At 51.2% G+C, this 26296-nt stretch overlaps 1 pseudogene; it reads right to left on the bottom strand.

Annotated features, from left to right (window-relative positions):
* Positions 1 to 3544: 3544 nt before the first annotated feature.
* Positions 3545 to 19996, bottom strand: LOC139081865 (solute carrier family 2, facilitated glucose transporter member 7-like; annotated as a pseudogene).
* Between the last annotated feature and the right edge of the window lie 6300 nt (positions 19997 to 26296).

Raw genomic sequence — 26296 nt, 5'->3', positions numbered from 1 at the left:
CCCCACTCCTTCCCAACCCGCGCCGCAGCGATCGCAGACTCTGGGGGGGGAGCGATGTTCTCTCCTACCGTTCCAGCGCCTCCAAGGCCAGAAGCAAGGTCTCTGTCCTCCGCCTTCTTGGTATTGTAGGTCTCTAACGTGTTGGCATTAGATTTATTATCTGAAATTCAGTTTTTCCAATCCTTTGTTGTATTTTGGAGGGGAGAGAGTCCCGGGTCAGCTCACCCCACAATTTTGCTCCGCCAGTCATCTCTTTTCTTATTGAAAATGTACAGTTTGATGTTTGACACATGTATATATCCATAATATTATCACAATCAAGATAACGAACATTTGCATCATTCCAAAAGTTTCTCCCAGGCCACCACTAATCAGTTTTCTGTCACTATAGATGAGTTTGCACTATAGATTAGTTTGAAATAATACAGTATGTACTTTTTTTGGTATGGCTTCTTTCACTCAGCAGAATTACTTTGGGATCCTTGCATATTGTAGCAAGTGTCCATAGTTCGTATCTTTTTATTGCTGACTGGTTTTCTACTGTATGGATACACCTCAATTTGTTTATCCTTTCACCTAGAGATGTACTTTTGCATTGTTTCCAGTTTTTGGCTGTTACAAATAAAGCTGCTAGGAACATTTGTGTAAAAGCCTTTGTATGGACATAAGCTTTAATTTCTTTGGGTAAATAGCTAGGAGTGGAACGTTGGATCACATGGTAGATGTATGTTTAACTTTTTGAGAGACTGGCAAACTGGTTTTGAAAGTGGCTGTACAATTTTACCTTCCTAACAGCAGAGTACAAGAGTTCCAGTTTCTCCACGTCCTTATCAATATTTGATGTAGTCAGCCTTTTACGTTTTAGGCATTCTAATGGGCGTATAGTGGCATCTCACTGTCATTTTAATTTAATAATTTCCCTAATTACCAGTAATATTGAGCATCTTTTCATGCGTTTATTTACCATCATATGTCTTCTTTGGTGAAGTATCTATTCAAATCTTTTGCCCATTTTTTAAACGAATTGTTTGTTTTCTTATTATTGAGTTTTGAGAGTTCTTTATACATAATACATTTATACATCTAGATATAAATCTTTCTCAGATACGTGATTTGCAAACATTTGGTGCCACTCTTTTTATTCTCGTAACAGTGTCTTACAAATAGCAGAAGTTCCTAATTTTGTCAAAGCCCAACATGTCAATATTTTCTTTTATGGATTGTGTTTTGGTGTTGTTTTTGTGATACCCAAGCTCACAAATATTTATCCCTTATATTCTATTCTAGAAATTTTACAGTTCAAGGTTTTAATTTATGCCTATGATCCATTTTGAGTTAATTTTTATATATTGAGTCAATTTTATATATGTAAATATATATTTATAATCTATCTCTTATTGAGTGAGCTTTGGTACTTTGTGTCTTTCAAGGAGTTTTTCCATTTCATCCATGTTATCAAATTTATTGGAATAAAATTGTTCATAATATCCCTTTATTATCCTGTCCCCTTGCTGTGTTCGATTGGGTAGAAGCAAGTCAGCCTTGTCCAGGCCCAGACCATCCTTCCACTCACACCAACCACAAAGGCACCACAGCACCTTCTCTTTTACTCCAGAGAGCAGCCAATGTGTTTGGATGACCCTGGCCTCACTTGGCCAACACTGATGGGTGGCTCCTTCATTGTTTTGCTCTTGAACCACTGACTAGGCCCAGCACTATGAGACCTGGGCTTCCCTTCAAGGCAGGCCCAGCTGCGGATCATGGGAATGTCCTCCATTTGGGGTATGTGATCCAGGAGGGAAGAATTCTGCGGAAGAATCGCAGCGGACTCCTGGAATTTCTGACTGAAAGATGCAGGCTAAATGAGCCGCATGACCTGCTGGGGCCACATCTCAACCTCCTGAAGACTCGGTCTCTGCCACAGGGCACCGCACAGACCTAGATAAAGAGAACCAGGCCTGGTGGAGACTCTGGGACGAGCATGCTGGCGGACTCCACTATCATGTATGTTTTAATAGCATAACCCCTGACACCTGTAAAATGCTTCATAACTTACCAAGCAGTTTCACCTGGTCTATCCGAGGCACGTATTATCAGCCTCAATTTAGAGATGCAGAAACTGAAGCTAAAAGAGATCAAGTAACTTACTTGCCTAAGGACCAGAATAGGGGAAAAAGTTGGGACCAAAAGAAAGATCTTGTGGTGGTTTTAAACTATTTCTGCAAATTCTTTGGCACAACTCTGTTCAAAAGCTGCATCTAATTCCCCTCACCCTCACTGTGGGCTGAAGTCAGTGACTAGCTTCTAGCGAACAGAATGTGGCAGAACTGATGCTATTTCTGTGACTTCCAAAGCTGGAAGTTTGTGTGCGTAAGATTCTGTCTGTTTCTCTCCCAAGAATCCAGCCACCAAGGTACAAGGAAGCCCAGGGCAGGCGTTGGTTTCAGCTGACCTCCAGCATCGACCATTAGAAATGTGTGGGAACAAGGCCTTAGCTAATTTTGGTCCCTGCCTTTGAGTGTTCCAGCTGAAATCCTAGAGGACATGAGTTCCCGCTGAGCCCTGTCTGAATTCCTCTGAAACCACGAGAGACAATGACTGTTATTGTTTTAAGCCACTACGTTTTGAGGTAATTTGTTACACAGCAATAGATTAACTAATGATTAATGTACAAAGTGATAAGTGCTCCAGCGGAAAAAGGTACAGAGTGTTTGAGGAGCCCAGAGGAGAGAGGGCCTCCCCTGGACAGACAAGCGAGCTTATAAAGGTGCATTTAAGTGGAGTGTTGAAGGCTGGGTAGGGTTTTGATAGTTTGGGTGCAGGGAGCATGAAAGCACCCAGGAAGAAAGGCTCAGAAGTCTGAAAGTGCTGGGGCAGGGGGAGGGGGCAGGAAAGCCATGCCACACCAAGGGTCCGGGCCTTATAATTGTGGGTGACAGAGAGCCATCCCAGGATTTTGGCAGGGAGGTGACAAGGTCAGGACAGACTGTAGGTGTTGAAAAGTGATATAGCGCTTTTTCTGTTTCCAAGGCAGATATCAATTGGCCCAACCCAGGGAGGGTATTTTCTTGAAAAATTGTTTTTCTAAACAATCCCAAGAACCCATCTCTTACCCAGCTGCCCCTGGGAGCTGTGAACACTGACCAGGATTAGCTGGGCAACCCACAGCCAGAGAGCGAGAGAGGAAGCCTCCCCAGGAAGGCAATGGAATCCAGAGCGTTGGCTTCTTGTTCCTTCAATTCTCTGACCAACACAGTGTTAGGGATTCGGGCCCCCACAGCAATTGCTGAACTTGAAAAAAGTGCACCCCAAATCATAGCAGTTTTGGTGCTAATGTCGAATCAGAGAATCGGGCCTTGCCAGTCAACACTCACCCTCCCGCCTGTCCTCCTAGGCTAGCCCTCCCAGGGGTTAGTGTGGGAAGCTAACCACTTCTCAATGAAATCAGGGACTAAACTTTCCAAAGTCTCCCAGATGCCTCTAGGGGCACAAAATCCTCAGAGCTGTCACTTCCCTTGAGACCTGGGGTGGGGAGTGCCCTTTCTCAGAGAAGGAGGGCTTGAGTGTGGTGCCCGGGCCACACGCAGAGCCGCTGAAAGGTAGTTTCCTTGGTAGGCAGAGACCGCAGGTGAGGCCCGACATCTGTGATTTCTTCTTTCTTCTCTGGAATCTCCACTCTGTTTCTTTTGGCAAAAATTCGGTTTATCTCCACAAATGTTTGACCCTTGGTCTCAGGAATAACCACACAGATGTAAACAGCAGTGAGGAGAAGATTCCAGGAAAGATGACGAAACTGTAGGCACCAATGACCTCCTAGGTGGAGACCAGAAATGGGGGAATGGAGCAAGAAAGAAATGACAGTGTCAATTCTGGGTGAGGCCTGCGCGAGTCATAAAGGAGTCTGTTGGTGGCCAGTTTTACTCCGTTCCCAGAGGAGTGAAACAGGTAGCAAACTGGGTCCTGCCGTCCTGTGTAAATGGACTCCTTAGCCTTTAGAAATAGGGACGTTACGTCCTCTGGCCTTTGAGGGGTGGAGAAGGCAGAGTCACCATGCACGTCTCCAGCAACAGAGGAAGGAGGCGGTACCAGGGGCTCTGCTCTCTCGCCCTGGCTCAGCTCACTTTCTCTTGCCTTTGAACTTGGCAGACCCGAGCCCCTAGTAACTTGAGTGAGGGAGCTCCCTGCAGAAGTGGGAAACTGGCGTGTTCCCAGTTTGGCTGAAGTGGCGCATGTGTGTTTTATGGACCTTGAAAGTGTCCAAGAGCAGCCCCCTTGTCAATGAGCAGATGTTCTTAGTAGAGGGAACCACTGCTTATTTCCTGGGGCCCCTCCTGCCTCGGGGGTGGGCAGTGTGGAGCTTCGAGTGGGAGCAAGGGCCACCTACCTGAGCCCCACACTGGGCATCCCCGCTCACCTAAGGGAAGGGAGTCCGAAGGCCACGACGGAGATGGAGAGCTCTGTCCACCAGGAAGGCGGCCCTGGGGAGGACCACAGGAAGACCTCGGTCCTCACCATGGAGCGGACGGGACCTCGAGGGCAGACCGCACGGGACGCGTGGAGCAGAGAGGGGCTCAGAGAGCCTGCAGGGCTAGCGGTCCCCACGGGCCCAGCCCTACACCCAGGCCCCTCGGCGCACAGTCCGTTCCAGATGGCGGAGGGCACAAGCTCACAGCTCTCAGCCAGCGCGCCCTGCTTCCTCCTCTCTCTGGGCGCTCCTCCTAGGCACACCTACTGCTGCACCCGGGCCGGGAGGGGACAGCCTCCCTCTGAGGGTCTCAGGGTCACATAGAGTCCACTCTCCCCAGGTGTCGCTGTCATTGTGAAAATCTCAGACAGTGAAGGGGTGCAGAGCTCACCGCACGCTTGCGCCTGGCAGGTGCTGCCCGCGGCAGGTCTGGGGGACGTTGGGCGCCTTGCCTCCGGCTTGGGATCTGCCTCAACCTTTTTCCTAGGAGACTTGTCTAAAGTGTTTAGAGCCATTTTTTTTCCTTCCTAATCACGATTCTTCATGAATTTTTTTTTTTTTAAAGATTGGCACCTGAGCTAACAACTGTTGCCAATCTTTTTTTTTTTTTCCTGCTTTTTCTTCCCAAATCCCCAGTACGTAGTTGTACATTTATGTTATGGGTCCTTCTAGTTGTGGCATGTGGGACGCCGCCTCAATGTGGCCTGATGAGCGGTGCCATGTCCACCCCCAGGATCTGAACCAGTGAAGCCCTGGGCCCTCGAAGCGGAGCGTGCAAACTTAAGCACTCGGCCATGGGGCTGGCCCCCCTCCTGAAATTTTAACACCACAGATATACTGGATATCTGTTCATGTCCTATATGTCTATCTATGGCTTTATACATGAAAAGAATAAGATTCTGTCCCTTCCCTTAACCAATTTCTGACCCTGGGGGGTGACATGGCCCCGTGGAAAATGCACAGCCCCAGTGGATGGAGATGGAGAGGAATTCAAGGCCCCGGAATGAGCTGCCCTTGGGACATCAAATGTGAAACTCCTACAGTCCAGTGAGGATGGGGCCCCTTCCTCAGCGCTCTGTGCCCCTAAGTGGGCACTGGAGGGAAGTGACCTCTGCTGCCTGCGGGTCCTGCTTCCCTCCTGCCCTCCAGGGGACAGCGGAGCAGTCCCTTAGGACCTGCTCACCTGTCAGATCAGTCCACCATCTGATCCCGAAACTGCCATCTGATTCCCCACGATCTTCAAGCAGGAGCCCACCACCCAGAGAAGCACAGCGGCTTGCTCCAGGGGACACTCAGGCAATAAGGAGCGGTGCGGCCCAGAGCCCACGTGTCCTGACACAAACGCCAGCACTGAGGCCCTCCTGCCTCAACGTTCAAGGAGCACTGGCAAGGCTCCCTGCTGAAAATCCCCCTTAAATGTCCTTAAACACTACTGTGTCTGTCCCGTTCATGGCTGTGTCCCCGGGGCCTGGCCCAGCATAGACTAAGCAGGCATTCCATCAGTGTGTGTTGAACGGATCGACACCTTTGTTTTGGTTTATGGACAGTTCTTTCAAAACCATTCCCCAGGGGCTGGCCCGGTGGCACAGTGGTTAAGTGCGCACGTTCCACTTGGGCAGCCCGGGGTTCGTCGGTTCGCATCCTGGGTGCAGACATGGCACCGCTTGGCAAAAAGCCATGCTGTGGTAGGCATCCCACATATAAAATAGAGGAAGATGGGCACGGATGTTAGCTCAGGGCCGGTCTTCCTCAGCGAAAAGAGGAGGATTGGCAGCAGTTAGCTCAGGGCTAATCTTCTTCTTCTTCAAAAAAACCATTCCCCACAGAATGTTCTAGTCTTAGGCGTCAGAGGTGCCTTTCCCCAGGCAGTGAGAGGGGGCTCCATTCCCACACAGGGGAGGGCAGCCTCGGGTCTGGAGGCTCCTGAGAGGTGAAGGCCCGAAGCTGCCAGTGTGTGGACCTGGGCCTAAGGCAACAAAGGACCATGACTGGAGGTGAGCGGGCCACGGGTGGGCTGGGGGCCTGGAGGCTAGAGCAAGTGTGTAGAGGGTCTGGACATGAACTGAAGTGCCCCCAGTGGGGTCTGTCTGGCATGGGCTCCCTCTTTGCAGAGGCTCATCTCCATCTTGGGTGACGGACCTGAGGCTGGGCGCCTCTGGGAGCCGCAGGGGACTGGTGGGGCCCCGGCCTGGCTGTGGCACTGGTTGCCACTTAGAAAATGTTTGTTGAATGAATGGATATCAGCTGGAGTGGACTTCAGGAAAAAAGTAAACTGAGCTGAGCTTTCAACTATGGGTGGAGTTTGTATAGGAAGAGAGGAGAACGTGGAGAGAGCATCATGAGCATCACGAATCAAGGACATCCATTGCCTCCGCAAATATCTACTGAGCACCTGCCATGTGCTGGGCCCAGGATGGCTGGTGGGGGTGTGCAGGGACTCACCGGGCCCAGTGGAAGTCTGCAGTGTAGGCGAAGACACAGCTGACACCGAGGTAAGACAGCTCAGAGACCCTGCTCGGTGCGGAGGGGTGCGGAGGGGCGGGGCTGTCTGTGCCTGAGGGCCTGGGACCTCCAAGAACTTGAGGCCAAGTGCCTCACATGCGTATGAGTCCACCTGTGGGGCCCACCTTCCTGCCACGGGAAGGAGCCACACCTGGACTTCTGAGCACCTGCGTAGGCCTCAGGCATCTGTGGGCGGGAGGGAGGAAGAGGAGTACAAGGACTGATGTCTAGCATTCTGATTTCCAGATGGCTTCCACACGCCTCACGTAATTGAGAGAAGTGTCACAGGAGGAACACCTCCGGCTTTAGGCTCTGCCTTCACAAATACTAACCCGCTTAATCTTCATGACAGCCCTGTGAGTGAGGGTATTATTGTTTCGATCCTGCAAATGTGGAATGAGAGCACAGAGAGCCTGAACACAGACCACGAGGGCACGGTCCCTCAGGGATCAAGCAGTGGCCCAAGTCAGACGATCAGCAGGGGACGGAGCTGGCACCCGGACTCTACACTACCTGACAAAATCCTTCTAGAAGCCACCGGACCAGGAGAGCTGGCAGACCACGATCTCTGCTCCCATAGCCAGGACAACGGCTGGCACAAAACCAGGGAACAGACTTCAACCAAACTAAATGGGGACCCCAAACTGACTACGCAGGTCACTATGTCACTACAATTAGGAAGAATGCTGCAAAGCAGGAGTGGGTCCAAAGCTGGCGGTGGAGGTGGGCTGGGAAAGGCTCCTTCAGTGAGGTTGTCGGCTGCGAGGTGAAAGATGAGCTGGGAGAAGGACGGCCTCCCGGAATGGAAGGGAGGGACGTGGATGACGTGGGGACACGGAGCTGGCGGAGGCTTCTGAGCAGAGGAGTGACAAGCTCTGATTCGTGTTCAACGGAGACAGTGGTGGGCGGCAGGGCAGAAGCAGCAGGCAGGTGGGGTCCCTCTCAATACTTGAAACAAAAGAGGAGATGGCTGAGGCTGAGGGACCGTCCTGGACGTGGTGCCAGGGGGCAGCTGCCAGCCACGTCTTCGGGCAGAGCCGATGGGACTGGCGTTGGTTGGAGGGAGGCAGCGAGAGAAAGAGTTGCCAGGGACACCCCAAGTTTTCCTGAATGTAACCAGCAGTTATCTTTGTAGATAATGCCCAGTTTTATTTACTTCTTTTCTCTTGCCTAAAGTCCCTAAATGTTACTAAGAACTAAGATTAGTTTTAAAATAAGAAAATAAGGTCTTAAAAAGGAAACTTTAATTAAAGCAGAAAAGGCGTGTAATTAGCGTTTTCCTCGCCAGCTTCATCCGTCACTCTCTGCCTCGCCTGTCCCTCCACAGGCCTCGTGCCTTGCTGTTCCCTGAACACAACCAGCTTCGTCCACCTGAAGGTCTTTGCACTCGCCTGTAGTTAAGGAGCAAGTCGTTACAGAGAGGGCAGCTTGGAAAAGAAGGCAAACGGCGGACATTGTCTCTGAATTACAGAATAACCTCTTCACACGTTCTCACCCTCGTGTACAATTGCACAGTTTCCAGCTGTGTAGTTTTAATTGACAAGGGTTTCTGTCCGCTGGCACAGTTACTGCAAGGATATACAAAATGCTGGTTGTTTTCAGGATATTCCATATTATGGCCATCCTATGTATTCTCAAAACTTTCGTAGAAGATGGATAATAAATACATGCTGAGAAAACTACAAATTAAAATGATGTCTTTCTTGCTTGGGCGCCTATTGTGCTTCCATCCGACCCTGATGCTCTTCCCAATTACTCCACAGCCTCTCCTAACACTTTCTTGTCCCGTTTCATCCTGATCTGCTCCCCAAGATATTTTTAATATTAGAGACTGACATACGTCCTGGCATTAGGATTTCAAGATGAAAGCTGTGCCCCATTTTATAACCTGAGGGGTTCTTTTGCCAACACGTTTATGAACCAGACTGAGCTCATTTGCTAGAACATCACGTTCCTTCCTCATGTTCTCCATCCTAACCTTCTAAGTTGCCATGTGTGTTGCTATTTTCCTCTCTCTCTCATCACAGGCAATTACATTTAATTATTACCTACCCCAACATTATTTATTCTGCCAACCACGCCGACCTCTGTTTTCTTCTGCTTCTTGAATGGAATGAAAGCCCCACAGGCCATTGCCCATTCACTGGCTTCTGCCTGGGCTGTCTGCCACTCCCAACATCACTTGTTAAACATCCCTGAGTCCTTGAAGGCCGGGTGCCACCTCTTCCTGACACTTTCCTTGAGCCCCAACTAGATTCCCCATCCAACCTCCGACGTTTCCTGAAGTGACCCCCCCACACACCTTTTTTCAGATCTCTGCCCTTCTCTCCACATCATTGATAGATACAGTTACAGCAAAAAAATCCCATTCCCAGAAAGCAGTGCCACCAGTGGTCACAGCTGAGTGGGTCCAAGGTAGGCTCCTGACCCAAGCTGTCAGCTACCTGACCTGCATTGGGAACCAGAAGTTGGTCCCAGGAAACCGCCAGCCCGTCTGTCCAGCTGGTCTCTTGTAGAGAGGCTAAAGGACTGCTGGCGGCAGACATTTTCTCTTGGGGACTGGAGAGCAAAGGAAAAGGTTCTGTAGCAAGAGAACAGCAAGGTGGGCCTGTGGGCAGAAGCGGAGCTGGGAGACAGAGCCTCCTGGGTTCCCTCACGACGTTCCATGCCTGCGTCCAGGCTGTTCCTGACGCCCGTCTGCATCCCCGGCCTTCCGCTGGTTGAGCTGTTTCTGTAAATTAAGTCCAGTTTTGCTTAAGCTATTTCCATAGGTACCTCGCTCCTTATAAACAAAAGCATCCTGGCTACCAGAGGGTGACTGCCCGGCTGCCCCGTGTTCAGGACCCTGGCCTCTCCCGCCCACAGAACAGCTGATTCATGTCCACCAGCTTTCCACTCTCGTTCCTCTTGGATGCAGAACTCAGCGTTGCACACTTTGAACTTTGATATAATATGAACAATACAGCACTAATACGAATACTGTTCATCATAGTTCACTGAACGTTTATTGGGTTCAATTATGATTTAGTTATGATTTGATTAATGGCTTTCTGGTGGACTGGAAGTTCTGAGAGGACCTTGCATGGACGCCTCAGAAGCCCCCACTGCAGGGCTGATGTCCCACCTGTTGCCGGGCACTCGGGCAGCACCCTTACGGCCCTGCACACCGTGTTGAAAGCTGCTGGCCGCCTATGAGCACCATGACAGAGATGAGCTGCCACAGAGAGGCTGAAATGTGAAGAAGTCGAGCTGGACAGGCAGCCCTTGGCCTTCTTGGCCTGGTCCTCCATGTCATTTCTTCCATCTCATCCTCCACATCAGCCCAGCCTCTCATTTCCTCAGCTGTGGGGAGCAGAGCAGCCCCATCTCGTCACTGACACTGGCCTACCCAAGGCTTAGGGAAGCAGGGGCTAACTCCCCAAGAACTTGGCCCACCTCTGGCCACAGCCTAACTGTTTTCCCAGCGTGAGTGCTCATTTGACCCCAGCTAGGTCCCCAACACGGTGATGCTGTCCCCAATCACAACCACAGCCCCAACCTGGCCAAGCTCTCAGCTCTCAATACAGATCAACCAGGATGCCAGCTCTGACCTTGACCATGTTACCCCTTGGACCACACCCCAGGGTTGCCCTGGACTCGCTAGCGCCTGTGGTCCCTCTATCCTATCTCGTTGGTGCCTCATCTTGGAGCGCATCTCCCCGTCTTGTCACCGGGCACTAGGGAGGACATCTTGGCAGGGCTGGGAGGTGGCAGGAAAGTGAACAGGGTGAGAGGGTCTTGACAGAGCAGCCTGTGTCTTCAGCACTCGTCGAGCTGATTCTTCATCTCTTTTCTGAATCTGGATACACTGTGGCTCTCAGGGAGGAAGTGCAGAGAGAGGGACCGAAGCAGCGCGGAGACCCCTGTCACTGTCAAGAGCCCGGGTCTGGAAGGGAGCAGCAGCAAGAACTTGAGACTGACCGGCCAGGGATCCCTGGGGGCTCTGGGCGCCCTCCAGCTGAGCTTGCTCTCCTCTTACAATGTCACTCACCCTCAGCATTCTAGCCCTCCGTGAGAGCCAAGGACAGCAGGGACCTAGTCCTTGCCAAGATGTGGCTGCCCGGTGTCCCCCACAAGGGGTTCCACATTTGAAAGTAGAGAAAACAATTATAATTTTTAAAAGATATGTTAATTCATTTTGCAGGAAGAGCGTGGCTTTGCTTAGGAACAGTATGTGATTTAAAAGTGTGAGCCCTAGGGGCCGGCGGCGTGGCCAAGTAGTTAAGTTCTCGTGCTTCGCTTCTGCCATCTGGGGTTTTGATGGTTCGGATCCAGGGTGTGGACATGGCACCGCTCATCAGGCAATGCTGAGGTGGTGTCCCACACAGCACAACCAGATGACCTACAACCAGAATATGTACCTATGCAGAGGGCAAGAAGAAGAAAAGAAGATTGGCAACAGATGTTAGCTCAGGTGCCAATCTTCAAAAAAAAAAAAAAGCGTGAGCCCTAGAGAAAGTGAAGCCATGTCTTGTTCGTAATTTTATGGCTGGAAATGGCATAATATCTACCTCACTAGAGGCTGGGGTTGGAGAGGGGGGTGGTCCCAGCACTGTGGCTGTGTGAGCTCCTTCTGGAAGGTTTGGGTTAAGGCACGGTGCTGAGATTCAGCTAACCCTCCTAGCTATAATGGGAACTGGATGAGTTATTTAGCCAAATTCTCAGTTTCTCATCAGTAAAATAAAGATGATGATATGAAGATGACAATGATGATGATAAAGTGCCACGCACAGAGTGGCGAGGGTTGAAAGCGACAGCACACACCAGGCATCCGGACAAGGGGGCTCTTGGCAACAGCAGGCCAGCATGGCTTCTGTCAGGATCCCCTTCGCCGATCGTGTCTAACGTTTAACCTCACGGGGCAGTTTGGGAATCGTTAACTCTAATGACCTTTCCTTGAGTACCTGCTGGGTTCTGAGCTCTTCACCCTACTGAGGGGAATCCCTAAGACATAAATCCACCCATTAAAGGAATTTGTGTGGAATTGGATAATTTGAAAATGTTTATTAAAAAAACAAAAACAGGGGCTGGCCCGGTGGCACAGTGGTTAAGTGCGCACGTTCTGCTTCATCCGCCAGGGGTTCACAGTTCAGATCCCGGGTGCGGACATGGCACCGCTTGGCAGCCATGCTGTGGTAGGCGTCCTACATATAAAGTAGAGGAAGATGGGCATGGATGTTAGCTCAGGGCCAGTCTTCCTCAGCAAAAAGAGGAGGATTGGCAGCAGTTAGCTCAGGGATAATCTTCCTCCAAAAAGAACCCCCAAAACACCCCACTGTGTTCTTGTAGGCCTTTAATGCCGACCTGCATTCAAGCCACCCTTCCCCGTCCCTTCTCTGGCCCACTCCCCTAGATGACAATTTCCCCTTTCTCCTCTCTCCTAAACCTCCACCCTCCCCAACCCTGCCACGCTCCCCCTCCCTCAGGCAATGGCCTTGCCTCTTATTTCACTGAGAAAGTGGAAACAACCAGAAGAAAACATCTAACAGTGCCACGTCCACTTACATAACAGTAACCATGGCTGTGTGCCCACCTGCTCCTGCACGGACTTCCTTCCCTACTGGACCATTCCTATACCAGTCAAGCCAGGATACTGTTATTTTTCCCAGCTAAAAAACTACTTCTTCATGGGGCCAGCCCCGTGGCATGTTAAGTGTGCACATTCCGCTTCGGTGCCCTAGGGTTCGCCAGTTCAGATCCCAGGTGCGGACACGGCACCACTTGGCAAGCCATGTTGTGGTAGGCATCCCACATATAAAGTAGAGGAAGATGGGCACGGATGTTAGGTCAGGGCAGTCTTCCTCAGCAAAAAGAGGAGGATTGGTGGCAGATGTTAGCTCAGGGCTAATCTTCCTCAAAAGAAAAAAATACCTCTTTTCCCCACCCTACTGCCCCTTCCAGCTTCCACCCAACTTCTGTCCTCCCCTTTATAGCAAAACTCACAAGAGGTGTGTATGCCTCTTGTCTCCACGTCTTCTCCTTCCGTTCCCAAGCACAATTTGTCCCCATCACTCACCAAAACTCCCCTCATCAAGCTCACGCACGTCCACCAAGCTGCTCATTGCCCGACTCAAAGGTCACCTCTCGGCCTCCTCTGATTTGATCCGCCAGGAACATGGGCACAGCTGAGTGAACAACTGGCCCTTCGTGGCCCCCACGCACCCTCTTCTGCTTTGACCTCGGCATGCTGTGGGTCCCTGTATAACAGCTAGATCTTAAGTAAACATGAGGGAAGCCATCTTAGGGAAAAGAAGCAGTACTGTAACTATGCCCCGCCTCACTAGTCTCTGTGAAGACATTCTAGCCTGCACGTAGCCTAGATGATTAAGCACCTCTCGCTTTTACAAAATACATGATCTTCTAGTTCTGTGACTCTTGCTTACGCATATCCCCAGCTGTGATAAGACAACTTTGTTCTCTGAGTTCTTCAGGAACATGATGACGTCCAGAAAGGAGAATTCTGTGTTGGTACCCATCATGAGTGACAGAAGAAAGAAATAATATGGCACCTTGAAGTTCGTCACACCAGATAATCAACATCCCTGACCCCCTCCTCCCCTGCCCATTTTCCTGTAGAACTGTCTCAAGGTTCTGCATGGTTGTAAGATGGTTTCAGGACACTAGTCCGCCACCTTCCGATGACGCTAGCTAATTGGATAAATTTTCCTTTCTCAACCACCAGCTTGTTTGCAATGATTGACACCAGATTGCGGTGAGCAGAATGAGCCCCTTTTTGCTCGGTTACACCTGTAGGATTGCCCAGGATGGCCTGCAGGCTGGAGATCTGCGCTAGGAAGATTCCCACAACGACAGAAACCTTGGTCATTGCTCCCAGAGTGCCCCTAAGGTTCTAGGGAGCCGACTGTCCCACTTACACGGGAAGGGCACTGTAGGAGACGCCTGGTTCCAGCAGAACAGAAATCAAGGGAGGAGAGAAGCAGCCCCAGCCTCCTGTGAGCAGGGGGCCTGAGATTTAATTCAGCCGCACTCATCATCCCCGAGCTTCTCCACGGTGTCAGCCGCCACCGACATGCAGCTTGCACAGCCCCTCTGCCCTGCCGCGGGGATGGAAATGGGCCATGTGGACTGTTGAGTAAGGAAACCCGCGCAGAATCCTCAGACCCATGATGAGGACGTCCTCTCCCTCCTATTTCCAGAGTTGGGGCCGCTCGTCACAGACAAGGAGTGTGCCCTTAGGTATTGGGACTTCAAGACAACTCTTTTGCTTTGACTTATTTTCTGATTTTACTAAAGCACAGTTTACTTGTAGCACTTTTTTAAAAAGATAGGAGAACCTCCTCCAGTTAAGAAACCTCACTCCCTGGCTGACCGAGGCCCCAGATTCTGTATTCATTTGCTTGAAGCCCCTCATTCTCAGTGTAAACCGTACATCCTCCTCGGAAGATACCTTGTAAAACTTTATCAGTTATTTATACTTTAAGATAAAAGTGTACTTTTAAAAGATCTTTCCCTGATAGAATTTTTGCTTTTTTTTTGCTTGACAAGCAGCGCCATGTCTGCACCTGGGATCCCAACCAGCGAACCCTGGGCAGCCAAAGTGGAACGTGCGTCCTCAACTGCTGTGCCACCGGGCCAGCTCCCATGATAGAATATTTTATTAAACGAGGGGAAGGGGAGAGAGAGCATGAGGTTTGCAAGGGCCTGGGAACAAAGATAAGAGGATGCCTCAAGAGAGAAAAGGGCCAGGCAGAGCCAGGAAGGCCCTCGTCCTCTGCTCCAACCTCGGCCAGTGGTGCGGGCCATGTCACCTCAGGCCCTTCAGACCCGAGCATGTGCTTGGGCCTTCGGCTGTCACAGACTCCCAGCACCACCGAGAAAAGGTGATCAGCTCAAAAGGCTTGGTCATTTCGCTGACCCCCATCAGGACAGCTGGGACGGTGGTAAAGACACTGTTGATCAGCAGGGCCCCCCTTCTGCAAGGACAGCAGAGCCCAGAGGGCAGGGGGCTGAGGCAACAGCTCTCCCAACACCAACTCCTGTTCTCCCAGCCAGCCACTACAGCAGTGCCAGGGATGTGCCTGAGAAAGGCTGAGGGCTGGGTACAGCGGGAAGGTAGGGACCACTGGGCAGAAGTCCCAGGAAGGAAGGTTTGGGGCCAGTGGGGCTGGGTTGGGGTTGGGAGCATGCTAACAACTGGAGCCGACTGAAAACAGTAGGGAAGGAAAAAGGAATGGGCTGCCTCTGCAGGTAGGGAGCTTCCTGTCACTGGTGGTATTCAAGCAGAGACTAGACTAGAGGAGGTTGTTGGGAATGTTGAACAAGGGATCCCCAAAACATGTGGGATACGGAGTTGGACTAGATGATCTCTAAGATCCCTTCCAAGGCTGGGAACCACGAGTCTGTGATGGAGAGGGAGGGGCTGTCAGAAAAACAGAATCTGCTGGATGCCCCCAGCCTACCCCCAGGATCCATCCTGACCTTCCAGACCGGGCTGTATGCCCCAGGCTGACTTGCATCAGTGGCTCCCTTGCCCCTCCCTCCCCAACCTTTGGCTTGGGTTTTGCTGAAGGAGAAACAACAGTGGATCAGGAATGAAGAGAGCGCCCCAGCTGAGGGTGGTTGCTGGCTGCACCGCACTTAATGTCCCCACTGTGCCCACCTGGAGGACCATCAGGACCCTGACTGACACACGTGCGCTGAGCCAGTCAGCCAAGGAGGTGGAGTTCTGATGCCAGGACTGGGGGCTGAGGGGTCTCTAAACCCAGAAACCCAGAGACCCCTCCTGAGGGGTGGCCATAGGGGTTCTATGAAAATCCCCTGCTTGGCAACACTGTGGACTCCCCAAATATGCAGACTGGCTTTCTCAGGCTGCTGCTCTCTCCCTGGGGCAGCTGTACCCCTGAGAGCTGCCGACAGAGCCCGGACTCAGAGCTGAGGACCAGCCAGCCCTGAGGCCCAAAGGGAACAAACCGCCCACACATGCCTGCCCTCCTCCAGCTCTTCCTGGCGAGCAGAGGCCTCGGCTTAGCTCAGGGCTGTCCCGACCCCGCCAGGACGAGGCCGCTCGGCCACACCTGCAGGTCTCAGGGTCCTCACCTGAAAAGTGAGGTCAGTGACGGGACCATCTCTGAGGTCCCAACTTCTGTTACTCTGGGGTTAGGTGAGGAAGTGGAGGCCAAGCCTAGGCTTCTAGAACAGTCCAGTCACTCTTGATCTAGCTGAGAGCAGCACACTCTGAATTACAAAAAAGCCTGGCTTATGGCATAATTATAACATATGGAATGTTCTCTTCATTCGAGTATACAATGTATGGCAAATTCACTGTTAATCAAGTATTTAAAAAAACAGGTCCTATGGGTTTTGCTGTAATAAATAATTTTCATTTGGCCACATTTTCTTTTATGCATGAAAACTGAATTGCTACGGTTCTTTAAAAGTCAGTTTTCTTTGGAGGCCTTTCCACTCCCTCCTACAAACTGCCACCCTTGGCACATCGGGTCCGAGTGTGACTGTGACCCCCAGGGTGGGATCTGGCCAGGTGGAGTCCACGGTGCCGCACCCCGAGATCTCGGCTCACGCCCGCCTTCCTGGGAACCTTGACCTGGGCATCCTTCCTTATCTGTGGAGTCCTGTCCTTGTAGCAACTTGGGTTAGGCACAAAGATCAGTGAGTCCATGTAAGCCAGAAAAGCACAAGGACTGTTCCTCGTTCTCAAACAAGACATGAGCCGGGCACGTGGGGTGACTCAGGCTGAACCCCAAACCTCAGAACAACAACGCTGATGAGGCCGAGCAGGGAGAGGCTGCAGCTGTTACCACAGATCACCTGATGGTGAATTAAACCCAATCAACAAGTTTATCGAACACCTGCTGGAAGTGCTGACAAGGCACTACGCTAAGGACCATCAAGAACTTTGCTCTCGAAGGCCGTACGCACCACCTCCGTGGAGTAGATGACCGAGGAGCTGCTGTTCCTGTGCAACTGACAAGGGGAAGAAATCCCAGAGAGATTCAGAGACTTTCTTTAAGGTCGTGATGTCTATGGGAAAGTGGGGACTAGCCTTCAGGCCTCCTGATTTTCAAGGTCACACCAACTCCCCGCCACATGCACAATGGCCAAGAGGCAGTGTGGTTTACTAAGGTGCATTTTAACTGGGAACAGCTCACCTCCTCTTTACCTAATGCCTCCATCAGCCAGCAGGCCAACTGTCAGCGACCCCAGCGCGCGGCCCAGAGGAAACACGGATACGGTGCAAGAAAACAGGAGCACCACAACCTTCTCGTCCCTGAATGTTCCATGTCGCTTGAAGTAGATTTTGTTACAAAATGACTTCAAGGCCTGGAAAACATTGCCCCATCCGTAGCCAAGGATATTGGGCAACTCATGAGAGCTGCTGAGGTAATGCTCTCCGTTGCCTCTTGTCATTGTACTGAAGGATGTTTCTGCCAATACCCTTGGACACAATTGATTCTCTGCTGTCACCTGAGAATAAAAAAGCCTATTGTATGATGGGGTGAGATGGGGAACCCGACTGGACAAAAAGTTGCTAAAAATTCACTGTTAAAAAATTCACTTTGCAGAGCCTTACTCTGCAAGAGGCCACATAAGAAATACTGTGTGACTTTGGGCAAGTTATATTACCTCTATAAGCCTTAGTTTCCTCCTCGGTTACAGAAATAATATATATCTAGCAGAGAAGTTGTGAGCATTCAATGTGCTATAGTCATGGTACATTGCTTGACAGAGAAAAGATGTTCCATCAATGTTAATAATTATGAGCGTAGTAATATACGCCATGAGCAACGAGTGCAGTACCTCCTATAAAGCAGATGCTGAACGGAGTGTAGCTATAAACAAATGACATTGATTTCAAAAGTGCAGCGGAACTCATGTACCCAAATGAGCGGGAGTAGTCACTGGGTCCCGTCCTTGCCCTTTCAGGGACTTCTCTCTGCAATTGTCTTCTGTCTGTCTTGCATCATTGGTCCTTCCTTCTTTGTGGCATCCTTCTGGTGAGTGTACAAACACGACTTCTGCCCTATAAAAGCCTAACACGACCCCTTTATCTCCCTTCACTAAGCCGCATTTCTTGAGCAGCAGAACTCCTTCCCACCCACCCATTCTCCTTTGAACCCACTCTAATCAAGCTTTCGCCTCCAGTTCTCACCTCAGCTGCCCTTGTCAAGGTCACTCACACCCGCCATGAGGTCAAAACCAGCGGTCAGTTCTCAGTCCTCCTCTTGGCTCATCAGCAGGGCCTGCCCTCCCTCCTGACTCATGTCCTTTACTAGGCCTCGGAGACTCTCTGCCCTCAGGTCTCCCCCACCTGACAAGAGCCCTGTCTCTTTTTTCTTTGCTTCCCCTGACCCCAATCCCAATCCCTGAATGCCCCAGGGTTTAGTCCTTGACTTCATTCTCTTCCCATCTGCAAGTGACCTTCCCAGGGGAAGGGCAGTGGAACTCAGGCCCAAAGCGACTGGGAAGGGAATCCAGGGCCCTCTCACATCCCCCTCCCGTGTCCCAATGTGCCTGGAAAGGATGACACTCTGGAGAGAAACAACCCTAGTCATCCCCTGGTCTCTAGCAGTGGGTGTCCATGAGAGTACTAGACAGTGGCTTTCAGAAGGAAGATGGTGGCCTCCAAAAGTAAGATGGCAGCTGCCTCCCATCCACCTGAGCCTGCCTTGTGCAGCGTGTTGACCACAGCCATGTTGTAGCCATACTGGAAGTCTGAGCCAAAGGCTGCGCTTGGTGTTGCCAGCACCAGAATGGGATGCAGCTGCTGCAGGAGATGAGGTCTGTGGTCAGGGACTCTGGGGGGTTGGTCCTCAGGACCTCCAGAAGTGGGGCCAAGGCTGGAGTGGGGAGTAGGGGACCCCAGGCCGTGCCCAGGGAAGGTAGAAGCAGCGGCCGGATGGGGAAGGCGATCCAACTAGGAGGCCTGGACGGCATCACTTCCCATTCCCCACACGCATTCATTCTCTCCTCGAAGACATACACGTCAGAGCATCTGTGTGTCTGGCCCAGAGCCTGGCCCGGGGAGGAGTGGGCAGAGCTTTCGGAAGAAGGTCCAGCATTGTGCCGCTCTCATGAAGCTTACATTCTAGCAAGGGGGAGGCCAAAAAAGAAAGACAAACAAATACAAGAATTCCAAACGAGGATAATGCTATGAGGACAGTAAAGCAGAGCAATGGGATGGAAGCCAGTAGCGGGGTGAGGGGCTGTGTTCAGTAGGGGGAACAGAGAAGGACTCTCTGAGGAAGTGCCTGTGGGCTGAGACCTGAATGGAAGAAGTGGAGCAGCCTCTGAGCATCTGGAGCAGAGTATTCCAGACAGAGAGCAACACACACAGGCCCCGGAAGACCCACACCGCTTGTCCTTCACTCCAGGACAGGCCCTCGGGGACACCAAGGTGATCTCGTTTCCATGGCAACCACAGCACCCAGGGCAACCGGCCAAGGGCTGAAGTCTGCAGAGGGGGCGGCAGAATTGGGGTCCAGGGCTCCAAGAAATTAGCTTGTCTAGAGCCACAGCCCCTGGGCCATCCCCCTTCTGCTTGCCCGTTAACCGCACCCCTGACCGCAGCCCCCCTTCCCCATCAGCTGCCTTGACTGTCCACAGCCCTCAGCCCTGCACACCAGGGAACCAGCCTGGCAGAGAAAAGCAGGATCCGGGCACCTTCCGTGGCTGAGCAAACAGGATGCGGGTGGCGGGCAGAGGGAGGGTGGCGTCCTCAGTGTCATCCAATCTCCCTCACTTCGCCGGAGCTGGACTCAACCTCCCCTCTCGTGTCTGAGCTGTGATGTTTGGGGATGCTGCCTTCCCCCCACTGCTGGCCCAGGGCTGGCGGCCCCCCAGGAAAGGCAGGGGCCGTGCCGTCTTCTCCTTGCTAGAAGCATTTCAGGAGCCTCCCCCTCCCTCCACAGGGCTCCTCTACTGATGGGAAAGGGACAGTGACGGTGACAGTTTCCTCGACTTGGCACGTACCCCCTCTCTGGGTGGGGGAGTCCCTGGCCCTTTTTTCTCCATGCTCGTTCAGGTGAGAAGCAGATGTGCTCTGCCTCCCAAGTGAAACTTAACGTCCTGCTTTGTGCTGACCGCTCGCAGGACCAGCCGCATCTCGGGGGGCCTGCGTGGCTTTCTTACCCTTTTGGCTTCTGGACCCTGTCGACTTTCCCCAGGAGCACATTTTCCTTAGATGCGTTGATAAGAGTCACACACAGCATGACTTTTGTCTTTGCTTCCAAGCCCCAAACCAGAAGCTCCCCAACTGCACGGGGAGGGAAAAACACTGCCCGCCATTGGTCCCTAGAAATGAGGGATCTCGGGCACCGAGTCGGGCCCAACTGCCTGCCCCCTGACGCCTCCCTTGTGATATTTCTCCATCTGTGCTTCCTTGTACGAATTCGGACTAATTGTCCATTTGGGAGAAAGAGCAAACTAAATACTTTTAAAGAAATACAACTAAATTATTCCTAATTACACTCACTATTAAGTCAATAAAATACTGAACAAAGGTGCTCATTTCAGAATGATCTCTATTAGCAAAAAAAAAAAAAAATAGAGAGTGACTGAATAAATCACGGCAACCAAGTGATTGGAATGCCAGGCTGCTGTGTCAAAGGGTGACGATGAAAAGTACACAGGGACGTGGGAGCATGTTATGAACGTTAAGTGACTGAAGCGAAATACACTGGTGTGCCTGGGTGAGAGTGTGTTGGCATGGGGACGCACAATGGCGCGCCACGGCAGTAAGAGAACGTGAGGTCCTTGTTTCTCCTAACAGTCTGCTCATGACAATCTAGGTATTCTCCGAAGGGCTATTTGTTTTCTCTGCTGTGCCCCTCGTTCCTGCTGAGGCCTCGCTAGCAGGGTCGTTAACTGTTAGGAAAGGCACGTGCCTTTCACTCTTGCTAGCTCGGCCACATAACAATGGGCCCTGGGCCCGGGACATCTTTGTACCAAGGCATAAAGAGACCTCACAGCCTGGGCTGGCTTAGCGCCCCTGGCGGGAATGAGTATCTTTCCCTGGGTCAGGCTCAGGGTGTGCTCCTGTGTTCTGCTTAAAGCGCATGCGGCAATGGCCCTCAGGCAAGCTCGCAGCATTCTGTATTTCAGACCCCAAAGGAGGAGTTGGGGTGCGTGCAGCCACACTGCCCTCCAGGGCTGCGGAGTGGATCCACCGGCCATGGGGGCCGACACATTGCAAGGGGCCGCATCTTGGCCTTCTGTCTCCCCTCTCTTCTATGAGTAGACACCACATCACTCACAGCCTGGCATGCGAATTGTCTGTTCTCAGTGACCTTGAGTCATGTCCTGGTCTCTCCCCTGGGTGGCACTTACCTACCTGCCTTTTAACCTTGGCTGCACAGCCTGGCTGCCAGGTGGACAGTGAAGTATTGACATTCATATTTCCACTAGCAATCTCTTCAAGGCAATCCAGGCCTTTTCTATCATGCCTCTCAAAATCTTCCAGCCTCTGCCCATTGCGCAATGCCAAAGCCATTGCCATGTTTTTAGGTATGTGTTAAAGCTTCCCCCACTTCCCCGTAGCAAAGTCTGCATCAGTTTCCTGTGGCTGCTGCAACAGATTGCCACAAACTGAGTGGCTTGAAACAACACACATTTACCACCTTACGGTTGTGGAGGCCGTAAGTCTGACATCGTCTCACCGGGCTAAAATCAAGGCGTCAGCAGAGCTGTGCTCCTCTCGGGACTCCGGCGGAGAATCCATTTCCTTCCCTTTTCCGGCTTCTAGAAGGCACCTGCACTCCTTGCTCATAGCCCCTTCCCCCATCTGCAAAGCCAACACCAGACTGAGTCCTTCTCATGCTGCTGTCTTTCTGGTTCTTCCTCTTTCCTGTGAATACACTGGGCCCACTTGAATAATCCAGAATCATCTCCCATCTCAGGGTCAGCTGAGCAGCGGCCTCAATCCCGTCTGCGATTTTAACCCCCCTTTGCGCTGTAACCCGACATAGTCACAGGCTCTGGGGGTTAGGACCTGGACACACTTGGGGGCATTATTCTGGTGAATGCAATCGTCTTTAGTCTGTTCCTAAAGACTCTTGAATGCTAGTCCACCAGCTCGTTATCAGCCGCCTGAATTCGGAATTCATTTGGCACATCTCCTGTGTGCCCGGTCACAATGCTCGTAGTCTAATGGCATCGTTGAAACTCTGCCTCCCTCACTTTCCTCTGACTCGACCACCACAACAAGGTCAAGCTGACGGCAAAACCAGGCTCTTCCTGCTGTTCCTTCTGCTTGAAACATTCCTTCCCCAGGTCTCAGGTCAAATGTCACCTCCTTGGGAGGCTCGTCCCTAGGACTGCCCTTTCTAAAGTAACTCCCACCCCTCGCCTGGCACTCTCCAGCACTTTACCCTGAGTCCATCGGAAATGACCTTAAAGTATTTGTCTATTTGTATTTTTGACCATTAGATCCATTATCTCCACTGCCTGGCACAGCAAATATTTGTTGAATGAATGCATGTCCTTGACTCATGATGCTCATAAATCTCTCTCCTCCACCACCCTCTAAAACACTTTATCCTCCATTCCTCCACAAATCCCACCCATTACCTTTTCCTTGAAGACCATTCCTGTTTGCATTCATTCATTCAACATTTATTAAGTGCCAACAAGTGCCAAGCTCCCTGTGAGGCTCTGGAGCTGCTCCGATAATTAAAACCATGCTCATGGCAGACTCTAAACTAGGTACGACAGTGTTCTATCTTGTCAATTCTCATTGCCCCCCTCACCTCCATCTCTCTCTCTTGCTAACTGCCTTGACCTTCACTGACCTTGATCAGCATCCAGAGAACCTCCCATCTCTTGACACTTCACAACCCCCCCAAAGCGTCCTTCCCCCCAGCTCTCACTTATCTGTGTAGGCAGCTGGGCCTGCAATGGTCTTCAAACTCCTTCCATTGCACTACTCCGTCAGTGATAAACTTTTGAACACAAACCTCCGGTATATGTATATTTATTTTTCTAATTTATATACATATAAATGTTATGTGATAAAACGAACTCTCAAACAGGAATTATGAAGGGAGGAAGGAAGAAATAAAAATAAATTTAGGCTCTACTATTTTTCTCTCTGCCTCTGATGTGGCCCCCACCCCGGTGGTCTCCCTTCCGCCCTCGCTGTCTTCAGACTGAGTCCTGGAATCCGATGGACGCTTCCTTTCTGGTTCCAGCAAAGTGCTGAGCTGGCAGCTCCGTCTTCTTTGGCGGCTCCTCTGTGTCCCTCATTTGATGGTGTTTCATCTCCTGCTTTCTATCTTCTCAGTCTGTAAACCAGGGCAATCTTATGCTAACTCGGGGCTTTAACCTGTTTGAGGATTTTGGAAACCATGAGATCTTCTTCAGGGCTGCTGGAATGACTCTTGAAATTGCAAATTAGATTAGGACACTCTGGCTCGAGTCAACCAGTGGCTTCCCATCACATTCAGAATAAAACCCCAAATCCTCCTGGTGGCCCACTAGGGAGGCCTCTGCACCATAGCTCCTTCCTCTCCCCTTCTCCCTTTCTGTTCCAGCTCCGTGGACCTCTCGTTTCTCCCTGAACTGCGGTCAGCCCTCCCTTGCTTTAAGACATTTACCCCTGCTGTTCCCTTGGCCAGGCCCACACTTGTGCAGATTCTCATGGCTGCCCCTCCCCTCAAAAAATAGCAGCTCCCCCTCCATCGCCCCTTATGCTACGCTGCTCGATTGTTCTTTATCACACTTCTCTCCCCATGACGTGGTTCTCTTCATTGCTGTGGCCCCAGTGCCTGGGACACTGTACGTGATCAACAAATGCGTGCTTTTTCCCGCAAATCTACACGCCTGCTCTCCTGAGCTCCAGGTCCATGAGGCCAACTTCCTTCTAGACATCTTTTGCATGTCCCACGAGCTCCTCCATCTCAACATGTCCAAAAATTTTACTTCCTTCTCCCAAAACTGGCCACCCAGCTCCTCAAGCCATTCACCATTGGCCCACATTAGAAACGTGGCAGCGGGGTCCGGGCTGTGTGGCCTAGTGGTTAAGTTCGCGTACTCTGCTTCTGCAGCCCAGGGTTTCGCCGGTTCGAATCCTGCGCATGGACATGGCACCGCTCATCAAGCCATGCTGAGGCAGCGTCCCACAAGCCACAACTAGAAGGACCCACAACTAAAATATGCAGCTATGTACTGCGGGGATTTGGGGAGAAAATCAGGAAAAAAAAAAAAAAGATTGGCAAGAGTTGTTAGCTCAGGTGCCAATCTAGAAAAAAAGAAACCTGGCAGGAATGCCAGACTCCTTGCCTCTGACGGCCAAGCAGTCCCTAAATCCCACTGAACCTCTGCACTCTCCCTTGCACCTCAGCCCCACCGCCGCTGGCTTTGCAGGGCCCTCACTCTCTCTCACCAGCTGGTCTCCTCAACCAAGTCGCCCCTGTCCTTGTTGCCACCTCAGCACTCTCCGAAACTCAGTGATCACTTAATGCCAGGATTATCTTGAGGACAAAGTTCAGACTCAGCTTGGCTCACAAAGACCCGCAGGATCTTGTTCAGCCTTTCTGGCTTCGCTTTCAGACCAGACTACCTGGAGTTTCCCCTAAACACCTCTACCTCTCTCTGTTCTCTCTTCTCACCTGAAACGTCTTTCCTTTACTTTCCTACTGCCTCCGCTCTGCCTGGAGAAATCCTTTTTGTCTTTCCTAAGTCCCCATCTTCCTCCTGTGCTCCCATAGCACCAGGCCCGTACCTCTCTCCTCTTGTACTTTACTAACCCATGTAAATACCCACATCCATAAATACTTCTTTACGCAGCCATCTGTGTCTATAATAAGCTGAACGTGAGCTCATACCACTATCTCCTACTCTAATCTATTCCCACCTGGACTGTTCTAGACTCCTTCTCTTGGCTCATCCGTAATTTCCCACTGCAGCAGTGAGACGGTTCCCACCACCTGCCATCCACTCACTTAATGTTTAATCGCAGCGTACAGGTATAGTGGTCTCTCACCATATTTGACCTGTGGGTTTATTTGTCCTCAAGATCGATGCTCATTCCCACGCACTTAAAAATAAGTGCTTAATACATGCCAGGCATTGATCTAAACACTATAAAACATTACTTGATTCTCACAACCAACCACGTGAGACATTTATCATTAGCTCCATTAAACAGAAGAGGAAACTGAGGTACAGAAACACCAAGTAAGTCGCCTAAGTTGCACAATTACTAAGTGGCAGAACCAAGCTTGTCCCCAGGGAGCGGACCTCCAGAGTTCTGAACTCCACAGCCTCCCCTGCGGGTAATGTGAGGTGAGATAATAATGCCACAGTCCCTTGACTTCTGACATTCTGGCCTAACTGCTCTTCAGTGTCGACAGCTTCCAGCGTTGGCTGTTTTCTGTGCCCCCTTCCGCACTGCCGACCCTCGCTGCAGGTGGAGGATGGTTCAGTCACAGCACTGCACTATTTACCTCACCCACGCCCTCATTACTCTTGTAAGCTATTTAATTCATCACCTGGGGAACCCCCATTCCACTCCCACAATAGTTGCTCCCAACTCCACCTCGTCCCCTCCAGGCCCTGGCCTCTGCCTCCCTAACTCCCAGAAGATTTCACATCCTGTCAGAGGCCTTTCAGCAGTGGTCCCTCCACGGTCCTTTCTCACACCTCAGTTTTCTCCACCTTTTTGTACACATCCTCTTCACACACACACGTCTCTAAGAAAATCCTCTCGCTCTGCTGTATGTGTAGGGACACTCCCTCCTTCTCCTGACCGCCACCTCTGTCTCACCTTAAGGACCTCAAGACAAGCAGATGCCTCCCCAATCTTAAATTTTAATAATCTAAGGGCCGGCCCTGTGCTGAGAGGTTAAGTTCGCGTGCTCTGCTTCAGGGCGCAGGGTTTTGTGGGTTTGGGTCGTGGGCGCGGACATGGCACTGCTCATCAGGCCACGCTGAGGCAGCAGCCCACATGCCACAACTAGAAGGACCCACAACTAGAATATACAATTATGTGCTGGAGGGATTTGAGGAGAAAAAGAAGGAAGGAAAAAAAATTGGCAACAGTTGTTAGCTCAGGTGTCAATCTTTAAAAAAAAAAAAGAGAGATAAAAATCACAACTTTGCAACCATTTCATCTCTCACTTCTCCCCTCTTTCAGCCAATCTTGTCTGAGTGCCTCCTCCACGCCAGGCCCTGTTCTAGGAGCGAGGTTTCTGGGATAAACAAAACTAGCCAAACCTGTGACCTCAAGGGGCTGACGCTCTAGGACAGTCAAAATGCTCGAAGCAGCAGGGAATGCCCCCCACCTTCCACTTGCTCACAGAAAAGAACACATCTTGG

This window comes from Equus przewalskii, chromosome 2 (genome assembly GCF_037783145.1).
Source record: "Equus przewalskii isolate Varuska chromosome 2, EquPr2, whole genome shotgun sequence".
NCBI classification, from domain to species: Eukaryota; Metazoa; Chordata; class Mammalia; order Perissodactyla; family Equidae; genus Equus; species Equus przewalskii.
This window is presented reverse-complemented; position numbering and strand designations above follow the sequence as displayed.